At 41.6% G+C, this 13664-nt stretch overlaps 1 protein-coding gene across 2 annotated transcripts in view; it reads right to left on the bottom strand.

The window, feature by feature from the left end:
• The window catches only part of LOC148865261 (26S proteasome non-ATPase regulatory subunit 1 homolog A-like), a 46236-nt gene that overhangs the window by 19576 nt on the left and 12996 nt on the right, over positions 1–13664 (bottom strand). The window lies entirely within an intron of this gene.

The following is a 13664-nucleotide window of genomic DNA, read 5'->3' as shown; positions in this document are numbered from 1 at the left end:
GGGTAACTAACTCTGGCAGATAATATGGATGGAATATCCTCTGGCAGCAGAGTAACCAACTCTGAGTGTAACTAATTCTGGGGCTCTATCGCCTGTCTTCTCTGTCTCCTTGTGAATGGCTGATGGGTGGTGGCCTGCTCCACTCCCCTAGTGGGTTCTGGAAGGAGTGTTTGGGTCTCAACAGTTCCTCCCCCCTTAGCACTGACCTTGCCCTCAAGGTCTAGGTTGGGAAACCTCTCATTCAGCCTTAGATAAGGTTCCCAAGTGGCCTCTTCTGGAGGCAGTCCGGCCCATTCAACCTTGGCTTCTGGCACAACCTGCCCTCTTCGCCGAACCCATCGGAAATCCACAATCTTGATAGGCTCCGTGTAAATGTCCCCTTCCTCTATAAATTGGGGTAAGTTGGGTGAGATAGAGGTATGATTCCCCACAGCTTTCCTGAGAAGTGAGATGTGAAACACCGAGTGAAGCTTCCTCCAGCACCTTATAGGGCCCATAATATCTAGGAGCTAGCTTGTGCCAAGCCCGTCTCATCACCGAGACATGGCGGTAAGGTTGGAGCTTAATGTAGACAAAATCACCTACCTAAAACTCTAGTGGGCGGTGGTGAGAGTCATAGTAGACCCTCATCCGTTGCTGGGCTTTAATCAAATTGGCCTTGAGCAGTCTAAGGATCTCGTCTCTTGCCAGTAGGCGAGTCTCTACTTCTGCCACCTTAGCCGACCCAAATTCATAAGGTAATATGGGAGGAGGTTCTCTGCCATATAGAGCCTTGAAGGGTGTCATTCCTGCCGTTGACTGATAAGTCGTGTTGTACCAGTATTCTGCCCACGGAAGCTAGTGGGCCCACTGTTTGGGCTTCTCCCCTATGAAGCATCTCAGGTAGGCTTCTAAGCATCGATTAAGAACTTCAGTCTGTCCATCGTCTGGGGGTGGTAACTTGTGGATGGGTGCAGTTGGGTTCCTTGCAATCGGAAGTATTCCTTCCAGAATGAACTCAGGAAGGCAAGGTCACAATCTGAGACAATGGATCTTGGTGTCCCATGCAATTTTGTGACGTCCCGTATGAAGATGTCAGCCATCGTTGTTGTAGTGTAAGGATGAGGCAGGGCAGAGAAATGGCTATACTTGGTGAGACGGTCAACTACTACCATGATAACCTCCTTCCCTATAGAACAGGGAAGTCCAGTGATGAAGTCCATGGAGAGGTCTTCCCATACTTGCTCTGGAATCTTGAGGGGTTGTAGAAGGCCTGCGAAAGACTGTGAGGAGTATTTCTGCTATTGACAGGTTTGGCATTCGGATACATAGTGTAACACGCCCTTGCGCATTCCTACCCAATGGTAGTGGATGCTGAGCCTCTTTAGAGTCCTTAGCACTCCTAAATGTCCCCCCAAAGTGGAATCATGAAACAACTTCAATAGTTCAGTTTTGTGGCTGGAATTTTGAGCAATCACGAACCTACCCTTAAAGAAGAGGTTTGGTCCTACAATTTGGTAACCTGCAACCTGGGAAGGGTCCTGCCTCCATTTTTCCCTAATGTCCTGTAGCTGCGGGTCAGACCTTGCCTCTTGCCGTATAGCTTCAAACAAGGGAAAACTGAGGTGAGAGTAGGTTAGTTGGGCCAGCTCCTCTACCCGCGATAAGGCATCAGCTACCCTGTTGGTGGGCCCAGGTTTATACTCTATTCGGTAGTCAAAGCCCATCAGTTTACTAAGCCACTTTTGCTGCTCTAGGGTGTGCACTCTTTGTTCTTCTATATACTTCAGACTTCGTTGGTATGATCTTATGATAAATTGGCGTCCCAATAGGTATGCACGCCATTTCTGGACTGCCATTACCACTGCCATCATCTCCTTGACATAAGTGGACTGGTTCTGGTGAGCGGCTGATAGGGCCTTGTTGAAGTAAGCAATGGACTGTCCCTTCTGCATCAGGATGGCCCCTACCCCTGCACCTGAGGCATCACACTCTATCTCAAAGGGTTGGGTGAAGTCCGGAAGAGTAAGGACTGGAGGGCTCGAAACTGTTGTCTTCAAGTCTTCAAAGGCCCGTTGGGCCTCATCAGCCCAGCTGAAAGAATCCTTCTTCAACAGACGCGTTAGAGGGGCAGCCATGAGCCCATACCCCTTAATGAAGCGCCTATAATACCCGATAAGCCAAGGACACCCCTGAGAGCCCTTACAGTAGTGGGCTTGGGCCATTTTTGGATGGCATCTATCTTTTCTGGGTCTGCCATGACCTGCCCTGCTACAACCACATGGCCTAAGTATTGTATCTGTTTTTGTCCAAAAGAACACTTGGTCATTTTGGCATGTAACTGATGTTCCCTTAGAGTGGTGAGGGTAAGTTTCAGATGTTTCATATGGGTGTCCCAATCCTTGTTGTAAACCAGAATGTTGTCGAAGAATACTAAAATAAATTGCCTTAAGAATGGTCTGAAAATGTCATTCATGAGGGCCTGGAAGGTGGAGGGGGCGTTTGTGAGTCCAAACAACATAACCAGAAACTCATAATGGCCATCGTGGGTTCTAAAGGCTGTCTTGTGGATGTCGGCCTTGTGAACCCGAATCTGATGATACCCGAATTGCAAGTCAAGTTTGGAGAACACTTGTGCTTCTCCTAACTCGTCCAGCAGTTCATCAATGAGGCGGTAATCTACACAAAACCGCCAACTACCATCCGTCTTTTTTACTAGGAGTACAGGGGATGAAAATGGGCTGGTGCTGATCTGTACATGCCCCTTGTTCATTAGCTCTCTTACTGCCTTTCCAATTTCTAGCTTCTGGAAATAGGGGTATCTATATGGCCTCACATTGGCCGGTTTAGAATCTGGTAAGAGGGGTATCTGATGGTCATGGGCCCGGGGTGGAGGTAATTGGCTTGGTTCCTTGAACACATCACCAAACTGATCGAGTATCGCTCGTAGTGCCTCGTGTTGGGCTTTCGTGGGTTGGTCACAACCTTGATTGTTTAAAGTTGGAACTGTGGGCTGCATGCCTAAGTGCATAAATAAGGGCTGTCCAGTATCCTTGGAGGCCCGTAACATGGAAGCTACAGTATCACCTTGGGGACTCGGAGGTCGCACCCCTTGTAGATGGCAAGTCTAACCATCCTGATAAAAGTCCATTTGTCATTTTAGCCCAATCACAAAGTGCAGGCCCTAGGCCACGTAACCAATGAATTCCCAAAATAATATCATCCCCTGAGAACTCCAATAGGTGGAGATCTACCACGAAATAGTGGCCTTGTATAAGGATCTTTTCCTTCTTGTGCACACCATCACATAACATCTGACTTCCATTAGCCACATAGATCGAAAAGAGTGGAGTGGGTTGTATAGTCATACCTAGTTGCCTTGCTAATCGGCAAGTGATGAAATTCAGGGTAGAGCCACTGTCAATCAAGATCATCAGAGATCGGCCCACCAACCTTCCTTCTGCTCGCATGGACTGAAAAGGGTTGAGGCCCATGAGGGCGTGTAAGGAGATCTCGGCTCCAACAGGTTCAGGTTCATCTGAGATCAGTTCACAGTCTTCTACGTGTTCTGGAACGGTCCCTTCTGGTTCTTCCTCTGTCTGAAGGAGAAACACCCGTTGAACTCTGCACTTATGGCCCGGTCCAAACTTGTCATCACAATTGTAACAGAGGCCCGCTCAACCCACGAGAGGCGTTTGAAGGGCATAGTGGGCCTGGGCAAAATGGGCTTCTGAGAATCCCCAACTTGTTTCATGGGTTACTGTTCGGCACGCTAGGGAACCCTCACATTCGGGTAAGATAGCTTGCTCGTTCTGCACATACTATCAATCTTCTCTTCTAGCAGACGAGCCATACCCACCGCCGCCATGACTGTCACTGGTCAAAGAGCTCACACTTCCAGGCGGATGTCTTCTCTGAGACCTCCCACAAAACACCCTACCAGGGCCTTCTCTGGTCATCCATGTACCTTGGTCGCCATTCTTTCGAACTCGAGCTGGTAGTCTGCTACCGTCCCAGTCTGTTTTAGTCAAGTGAGGAGTTCGTCGTAATCCACGAACGTCGTCAGCCCAAAACAGATGCACAAAGCTTTCGTGAACTCCGCCCAAGTTACCTGAGGATGGGTTTGTCGATACCACTGGAGCCAAAGAATAGCGTCTCCTTCTAGGTGAATGGAGGCGATGGCGACGCGCTGGTGTGCAGGGGTTTCATGGTACTCGAAGAATCTCTCTGCTCTGAAAATCCAAGGAATGGGATCTCCACCGGAATAGTTGGGAAAATTGATTTTAGTGACCTTTCCGGCGGGGTAATACCCAATTCCTTGGCTACCGGAAGCAGAGGCATCAGCCCCTGCTGGATGACTGGTCTCGTCGAACTGTTGTTGAGAGACGAGGTTAGAGATGACTGGTCTCGACCTCCATTTGATCCATTCGTGAATCCATGGTCATTGCTCAAGTACTTGGCATTGACCTCGCTCTCATACCAGATGTTAGGTACTGCCTAACAGGGGTTATTTGAGGACCCCCCCTCTTGGAACAAAGATGGAGATGAGAAGAGAGAACCAAAAAGAAGATAGGGACTTCAGATCTGATTTTCCACACCCTCCCCTTACAATCGCCCACCAATATATAGATATTATTACATAGAATCAATTCGGTTATGTTGTGGGGTCTGTGCTAACTAACTCCAGCTAACATGGTCTCCTTCAATAAACATGTCAGGTTGCAGCCTTCTCACGTGAGCTCTCAGCTCTGATATCATCTATGCCTGGCTTCAAGGGCTGGATTGAGTTAGGGCCAACAATTCTTCAAGGAAATTTTGCGTGGTGTCCAAGTGCTTTCAAATTGATTGTACCTCTTCTTTCCAAGGAGATATCTTATCATCCAATCTTGTATTCTATTTCTCTTTATTTTCAAATAAATTTCATTTTTATTATCAAAAAGTATTAATATTTTTTTGAGGAAAAAAAATGATAACACCAACATCACTCTAATTACTAATACTTTTGAGAAAAAATACTACTACTTTTTCTAGAGGTTCTTTAAAAGATGGCACCAACATCTCGCTACTTAACACCCACTAACTCAATTTATAGCTATGCATCTTCCAAAATCCACATATAACTTACCAATAGGGACCTCATAAAAGTCCGTTGTTTTGTAATTTGAAATTTTGAACTACCACCAGCTATATTTTAAGAAAATTTATTTTGATAAGTTTTGAGCTCTTGATTACAAGTGATTGAGCCCAACTCTATCCCCTGCTGATCCATCTCCTCTTTTCTGATTTTTAAGTCTTCCTCAGTTTCTACTTGTACATCACCACCAGACTTCCCTACTCTATCCACCGAATGTTCCTTCTCAATTACTTCGATCAACCCATATTGCTCCATGCATTGATTCAACTCTACCTTTTCTCTTATCTTTCCTAATAATCTTATTCGAGGGAGTTTCCCAATATTTGCAATCATCAACCACTGTTGCAGATCTATCAACCGCCTCACTCATTACTCCATCTGGCACCTCTATGCCTTCACCGCTACATCAGAGTTGTATCTGATTGTCACCCGTCTTTGTCTCTGAGATCTGAGACTGCCTAAACCATGAAGTTGTCCTTATGAAGGACCACGCCAACTTTTTCCCTTCATCACAAAAGATATCAGAATCCTCCCCACCACAAACCATCCCATCAAAACCTTGAGAAAGACCAACATTTTTAGTCTCAATATCACCAAGGAAGCACACAGGCTAACCTTCAGTATGAGAAATCACACCACTAGCACAACCTCTCTCCAAAGCAGCACTATTAACAATCTTCTCATCAACAACCCGATAATCATCAAGAAAGGCGAGATCTAAATTCTTGACAATTGCCAACATTGCTGACGCACCATCCCTTTCCTTCTAGTGGCCTCTCCACATGCCTCACAAACAGAAAATCCCTTTAGGTGTCAATCTTTAGCATGCACCCACCAAGAACCAATTTGATTCCCAACATCAGAATCCTGCCTTGGCACCCTCTGCTCAGGAACAGAGAATTCATTGCATCAGCCCCAACCCACCCTACTAAATGCCACTACCTCACTTATTTAAACCACTTGACTAATGTTGGTTACTCCCCATGCTAAACCCATTACTTCCCAAATGAAACCACTACCTGTCAACCTCATACTGACTGAAATTTTTCTAAAAAGAAACCCCTCCATTTCTCCCAACATTCTTTTTTCTAAAAAGAAACTGCAGGGTCGGTGACCGATTAAGATGACACAGAATGCATGGAAGGGTCTGATACCAAGCATCTAGAGAAAGGTATTTACCCTGGTTACTGTTTGGCTTTGGCCCTTGGTTGAGAAGATGGTGGGAAGAGACTTTCGGTGGAACACCACAGGTGCCAGAATAGTGAAGTGGGGGTTGGAAGTAGGAAGAGGAAGGGTGTGGTCCCTGTGGAAGAGGAAGGAAGGGGAGATGAGAAGGAACTTGTATGAAAAGGAAAATAGGGGGGCTTGACAATGGAACAGATAGGGAGAAGGAAGGTGAGGAGCACAGGAAAGGTTGTTCAGAGGAACCGGGGGTGGGGGGAAGGGGAAGGGGAAGGGGAAGAGATAGCAATGAAGGGGAGAAAGGGGTTTAAGAAGGGGTGCAAAAGAGTGGTTTGGAAATTAATACTTTGGCTGAGGAGGTGACAGTGGGTAAATCATTGGGTTTGTTTTTCTGGGAGGGGAATATTTTGCAAGGAGAACCTTCAAACAGTTAGAAAAAGCCAGGAGGGAAGAGAAGAATAAGAGAGAGGAAAGTCTTTTAAAGAACAAAGGTTGAGACAAAAAAAGGAGAGAGGAGGTGCTGAGAGAAGATATGTAAAGACTTGGAGTTTAACTTTGTCAGGGATGAGGTAGGGGTTAAGGACAAGGATAGGGAGTTGGAATGTTAGAGGTCTGAAGGAAAAAAAAAAAACAAAGGAGACTAGTGTTCAGAAGCTAAATAGGCATTACAGACCAGGTAGTTCTTTAACAGGAAACAAAATTGGAGTCTTTGAACATGAACCAGAGGAAGAAATTTGGGGTGGGGGCAACGGGAAGTGGTTGGAATTAGTTGCTATGGATCTTTCAGGGAGTGTTGTCCAAAACTATCGAGGTGCTGGTGGCTTTAGTCAGGCATTATGTATCAGATTGGGTTCTGGTGTTCCCTGAGTTTGAACAAATTAGTAGATCAGATTGGGGGAGATCTTTTGGAATGTGCTTGAGTTTTAGTTTGTAACAATCATTTGTGTTTTTGTTGGTCTTTAGTTGCTTTGTATTGTTATGGTGCCATCTTGTCACCCCTATTTTGTAACCTTTTTTTCTTTTCAATAAAACATTTTTAATATTACTCTTCAAAAAAAACCTACCCCCATAACCCAGGAAACTCATTCAACTACCTTTACTGATATACACAGCAAAGCCTTCACCATTCCATTTTATCAATAAACATCTTGTCCCCCACAGAATTTCTAGAAATATCCCTAATAAAGATATTCAATGTTATTCAACACCCCAACCTGACATTGTCTTCCAACTAAGAAACTCCCAAACCAGACATCTTCTGTCCAACTACAACCTCCTGATCATTATACAAGTTTCCAATTCTAACCTCATCCACATGATCCATCTTAACTACCAACTACCCATCATCAACAATAATCCTTAACTTTTTTTTTATAAGAAACAGTAACTTTCATTTCATTAGATTTGAATAATCTTAACTTCCTATCCAAAAAAATAAAATAATAAATTAATAATAATAACAATACTCAACTTATAATTCTCCCCTGCAGACTCCAAATTACCATCCAGCAAACTACAATGATATCAGAAACCCCTATATTCTCATGTGTAATAAATTTCCAAATGAGATAATTCCTACCAACTGACAAAAAATGACCACATGCATCACCAATTGCCTTAATGGTTTGGAAACACCATGAGTGGAGAGGCATACCTGCAACATTAATCCAAAGAACTCCCAAATATTTATCCTTTTTAATGAAACCCACTACAGCATACCACCTATTAATAATGGTACTGAAACCATTCCCAATTGCTAAAGCTTCCTCTCTACTCTGTAGGCAGAACAAGAACAGACCTCCACAAATCACTTTTACCTAACTTAGTACCCAAACACTAGTCTCATAATGCTCACACTGCAACAAACTTCTGCATCAACTCACAATCTACCAAGACTAGATTCCAAAAACTTTACCCAATTCCATAATCTCACCATATCCTTCACCTCAACTACTTGCAACCATGCCTTATTCAGATCTCCACCGCAAGCAGGACTATTGGCATCCCTCTTTAAGCTAAGATACCCAAGGATTAAATCAATATATCCCGATGGTTGGGCTGTTTGGAAGACCTAATTTCAGTCCAATAAGATCACGAGTTATGATTTTTGCATATATTATTCATATTTGATGTGGAGTGTGGACAATAACTTAAGTTGACGATTAATTATTTTAATATTTCTTTAATGAAAGTTGGGGAAGTCATTGGAGAGATTTGATTTCCAAAGCTTTGCCTAGAGTCATTTCAGATCATTGTCCCATTGAGCTAGGACAGGAAACCTTTAGGTGTGGACCCCGACCACTCAGATTTGAAAACATGTGGTTAACACACCCGGATTTTTTGAAAAACATTGAGGATTGGTGTAAGGTATAAATAAGTGTGGTGAAGTGGAAAGGTGTGAAGTTTCAGAAAAAATTAAAAAGCTTGAGATGAAAATTAAAAGAATGGAATAGGGATCATTTTGGGAGAACAAAAGTAGTGAAAATGAAAAAGAAAAAGTCACAGAACAGCCCAAAACATTTTATCCCTTCCCACCCCCTGCTTCGCCAAAGCATCAGCAAATGCATTTGCTGTTCTCTTGGACCCACTGAAACTTGATTTCCAGTCCTCTAGTTAGCCATTTAATCTCCCTCCTCTCATTAGCATATTTCCAAAGTCCACTACCTTCTTGTAACCAACTTAAGACCAGCTTTGAGTCCCCTTCAATGACTAACTTTTGTATATTCAATTCCTTAGACTTCCTTATACCCTCCAGTACTGCATAGACCTCAACTTTGAGAGAGTCTCCTAACCCAATGGAACCTGAATACAAATCGAGCACCTTCCCATCCTCATCTCTGAAAACCCCTCCTTTTGCGAGAGGAAATTTCATGGAGGCAAAAATCCAGATGTAAATGGATCAAGGAAGGCGACAGAAACATCAATTTTTTTCATGAATTAGCTAATGGAAGGAGGAGGAAAAATCTTGTCTAAACTTGAAGTAGATGGTTTGGTTTTTGAGTCCCAAGAAGAGATAGCCAATTGTTTTGTGACTCACTTTAAATCTATCTTGAGGAGGCCATTAGGCATTAGAGAGGAGTTGGGAGAAGTAAATTGGCCGAGACTTTTAGAAGAGGAAAAAGTTTGGCGGGAAAGAAATTTTGAGGAGGAGGTTAGGCAAGCAATTTTCTCAATGGATGGATCCAAGGCACCAAGGTTAGATGGTTTCACCATGGGTTTTTATCAAGATTGTTGGAACATAATTAAAGAGGACTTGTTTGAGGACAAGGCTGTTATTAGTCGCGGAGTTAATGCCACTTTCCTAGCCCTGATTCCAAAGAAAAAAGAGGCTAAACATCCAAAAGATTTTAGACCTATTAGTTTGGTGACTAGCAGTTACAAGATCTTGGCCAAAGTCCTTTCACTGAGGATCAAAAAGGTGCTCCCCTCTATCATCAGCCAAGCCCAAGGTGTCTTTATACAGGGGAGACAAATAATAGATCAGATCTTAATAGCAAATGAGTGTGTGGAGGAGATGAGAAGATCGGGTAATAAAAGCTTTGTCTGCAATTTGGATCTTGAAAAGGCCTATGATCTAGTGGATTGGAGCTTCTTGTTAGAGATGCTGAGAAAGTGTGGATCTGGGGTTAGATGGTGTAATTGGATCAATGGTTGTCTTACCTCATGCCGTTACTCAGTTCTAGTTAACGGGGTTGTCAATGACTTCTTCCCAGGTTGCAGGGGCCTAAGACAAGGTGATCCACTATCCCCTTTTCTTTTTACACTAGTTGCAAATACTCTAAGCAAATTGATATAAGCGGACATGGCTAGGTCAATAAGAGGTTGGAGAATAGGTAGAGATAGAATTCCAGTAACACACCTTCAATTTGCATATGACATCAAATTTTTTTGTGAGGGTTTTGACTTGATGAAGGTAAGAAATTTGAAAGATGTGATAATTCATTTCAAAAGTGTCTCTAACTTGAAAATCAATTTTGAGAAAAGTTGTGTGGTAGGGTTAAACCTAACTGGGGAGGTGATGGAATCTATAGCTGCTTATTTAGAGTGTACCTAGTCTCAGTGGCCTTTGACCTATTTAGGACATCCCCTAGGCACTAACCCAAAAACAAGTCGTTTTTGGAACCCTGTGGTAGAAAAATTTGAAAAGAGGTTGGCAACCTGGAAAAAGAATTACACTTGCCAACCTACCAGTCTATTTTTTTCCAATCTTAAGAATACCTAAAAGGGAAGGAAAAAGGATAGAAAAACTTATGAGGGATTTTTTATGTGAGACAGGGGAAGAGAAAAAGGACCATTTGGTTAAGTGGGATATAGTGAGTCGAAGCAAGAAAGAAGGGGGTTTAGGATTAGGGAATGTAGTTAGCAAGAATGAAGCTCTACTAGGCAAATGGCTTTGGAGGTGTCCTTTGAAGAGAGAGATTATGGCATGCGGTGGTGGCTAGTATCCATGGCTGCTCTGAAACTAGTTGGGATGTTGGGGTATCTCGATGAACTTTGCTCACAACTCCATGGAAGGTAATTTTTGGCACACTCCCTAATTTCCTCAAATTTGTAAGGTATGATGTCTGCACTAGAAATTTTGTTCTCTTTTGAGAGGATGTTTGGGTGGGTAATCAACCTCTAAAATACCGCTTTCCCTCTCTCTATTCCATTTCCCTTTTTAAAAAGAAGCCTATTTCAAGGTTCCTTTCCCCTCCAGTTCTTCCTTTGACTTTAAATTGGGATTTTGGGTTTCGTTGAGGTTTAAGGGATGAATAATCAACCTGTGTCTCTAAGATTCTACTTCTTTTAGACTCTGTGTGTTTGGATCCTCTCAAAGCTAATAGAAGAATCTGGACTTTGACCTCGAATGGTTCCTTCACTTGTGCTTCTTTTTTCAAATCCCTTTGCTCTTCTTCCTCGTTTGGGGTTTTCCCTGTCAAAGAGTTTTGGTTAAGGCCTATACCTCCTAAAGTTGTTATCTTTTGTTGGGAAGCTTATTATGGTAAGATCAATACCTTGGATAAAGAGTGAGGACCATCACCACTTGCTGATATCTTGTGCTTTTGCTGCTAATATTTGGAATTAGGTTTTCATGATGTTTGAGTGCAGGTGGAACTTGCCCTCCGAAGTAAATTTGCTTTTTGATCCAACTACCTTCCGGTGGTCAACAAAGAGAGGGAAACTTATGTGGAAGTGCATAAGGGCAGCTATTTTGTGGACCATTTGGGAGGAGAGAAATGCTAGAATTTTCCAAGAAAAAGAAAGAAGTTTAGTCAAAGTAAAGAAGTGTATCTTGACGAACAATTTTTTGGTTGAAAACTTCAAATCTTTTTATGAATTATTCCTTTGATGATCTTTGGAAAAGCTGGGCAAAGGTCGCCTCCACAACCTCTAAAAAGAATAGTGTAAAAGCTGAATGGAAACCTCCTCCAAAAGAAATGGTTAAACTGAACTTTGACGGGAGTAGTCAAGGTAATCCAGGGCCTTCAGGCATAGGAGGGGTTTTGAGAGATAATGATAGCAACATCTTATCCCTATACTTTGGATCAATGGGCGTCGGTGACTCTACAAGGGATGAGATATTGGCTGCAGTACAAGGAATACAGGTTGCAAACCAACTTGGAGTGGAACACTTGATAGTTGAGGGGGACTCTAAGGTGGTAGTAGGTTGGCTGTCAGATCCAGAAACGGTTTTCTGGAGTTATAGGAATCTTCTCAAGAAAGCTAAGTGGCTGACAAGAAACATGACTGTAAACTTTCAGTGGGTTAGCAGATCAGCAAATGCTATGGCTGATTCCTTGGCTAAACAAGGGGCTTCGAGGGGTGATTTGTTCTGGGCTACTTTATAAGTGTATTTCTGTTAAGAGTGTGTTTATATTCTCTTTCCTAAGGGGAGGTAACATCTCGTGCCTCCTCTTAGGATATCGGTACACCTTTTTTATCTAATTAATAAAATTATCTTTCATTTATCAAAAAAAACTTTATCATTTTCAAAAATTATTTTAATATTTTTTATGTGGACAAGAATGATTCATATTTGATGTGAACAGCCACTCTAAATAGATCTTTGACAAATGAAGAACTTGATTAGGAGGGAGTGGGGCACTGGAGCTGAATGATGACATTTGCATACCATGTAATGATGTCAATGTGTCGGCAAACCATTTGTATATCCATTAAAATTTTTGTTAAATGAACACATCTTGTGAATTAAGAGGTGTAAGGCTGTAACTTCCCATTCAACATGTCCTTGGTGTACATGGGACTTTTGTAATGCTTTTGTCTCTTTTTAATTATAAGTAATCTTCTTACAGAAAAAAAAAAATCATTTCAATGTTTTCTTCATTAGTGTGGACAAGTAAAATGGAAAGTTTATTGCTATGTTGTTAGTTAACAAAAAGGGCAGCCCAGTGCAGGAGGCTCCTGCCAATGCTATTTGTTAACAATTATCTATAAAAATTGTTTTTTTTTCTGATGAATAACTATTATCTATAAAATTTGTTATATAATTGATCATTCCATTTTTTTGTAATTTTGTTTAACAATTCCTCCAACATTTCAGATTGAACCTTACAATTTCAATTTGAATCCCACCTTATAGGATTTTTCAATTTAATTTTGCCTTGACAAAATTGTTATACAAAGCTTAAATTGTAAGGAATAGATCAAGATTTAAAATGTTGATGCCGATGAAAATGTCACTCATCCAAATATAAGAAACATGTCAGAAATATCGTATGGAAATATTGTAGAAATTATTGATATGGTGGAAAGGTTGTAAAATATGCAAAAATGTAGAATGGTATTTTATGAAAATGATAAAAGAAGCACAGGCACACATTTTTAAATTATTATCTAGTTCCAAATCATTTAACAAAGCTAAGAAACAAAGGTTATAGACAAAAGAATATGTTCTGAAGTTGTCCTGTAAACCTTAAAGATTCAAAACTTCATGACAAAATGAGTTAGGGCAAAATTTAAACCCATAGAAAATGTAAATGGTTGTAATATATCAACGAAATAATCTATTACACAAAAAATCTAACATTTAACTTAATGTTTGAAATGAATATTGAGCTAGCTCAAAGTGGGAATCATGTAAGTTAGGCAACCAATAATATTATTACTCCAATCTACAATATTGTCACCAACTTATGTTATAATACTATCTCTTCTAGTCTGTATGGTGTAGGTAGTGTTGTTCATTGGGGAATATATCGATTCTAGTAAAATTTCATGTCTCTCCATGGAAGTAGAAATGGAAATATGTCATGGAAACTATCTCTTGTATTCCACATAGTGCTGGTTGTGTTCATTGGGGAATATGTCAATTCAAGTAAAATTTTGTCACTACTCATGGAAATGGAAATATACCATTGAAATGTTA

Source organism: Nelumbo lutea, chromosome 3 (assembly GCF_056320005.1).
Source record: "Nelumbo lutea isolate HS-2025 chromosome 3, American lotus-T2T, whole genome shotgun sequence".
NCBI classification, from domain to species: domain Eukaryota; kingdom Viridiplantae; phylum Streptophyta; class Magnoliopsida; order Proteales; family Nelumbonaceae; genus Nelumbo; species Nelumbo lutea.
The sequence above is the reverse complement of the archived record's forward strand: the minus strand, read 5'-3'. Positions and strand labels throughout refer to the sequence as shown.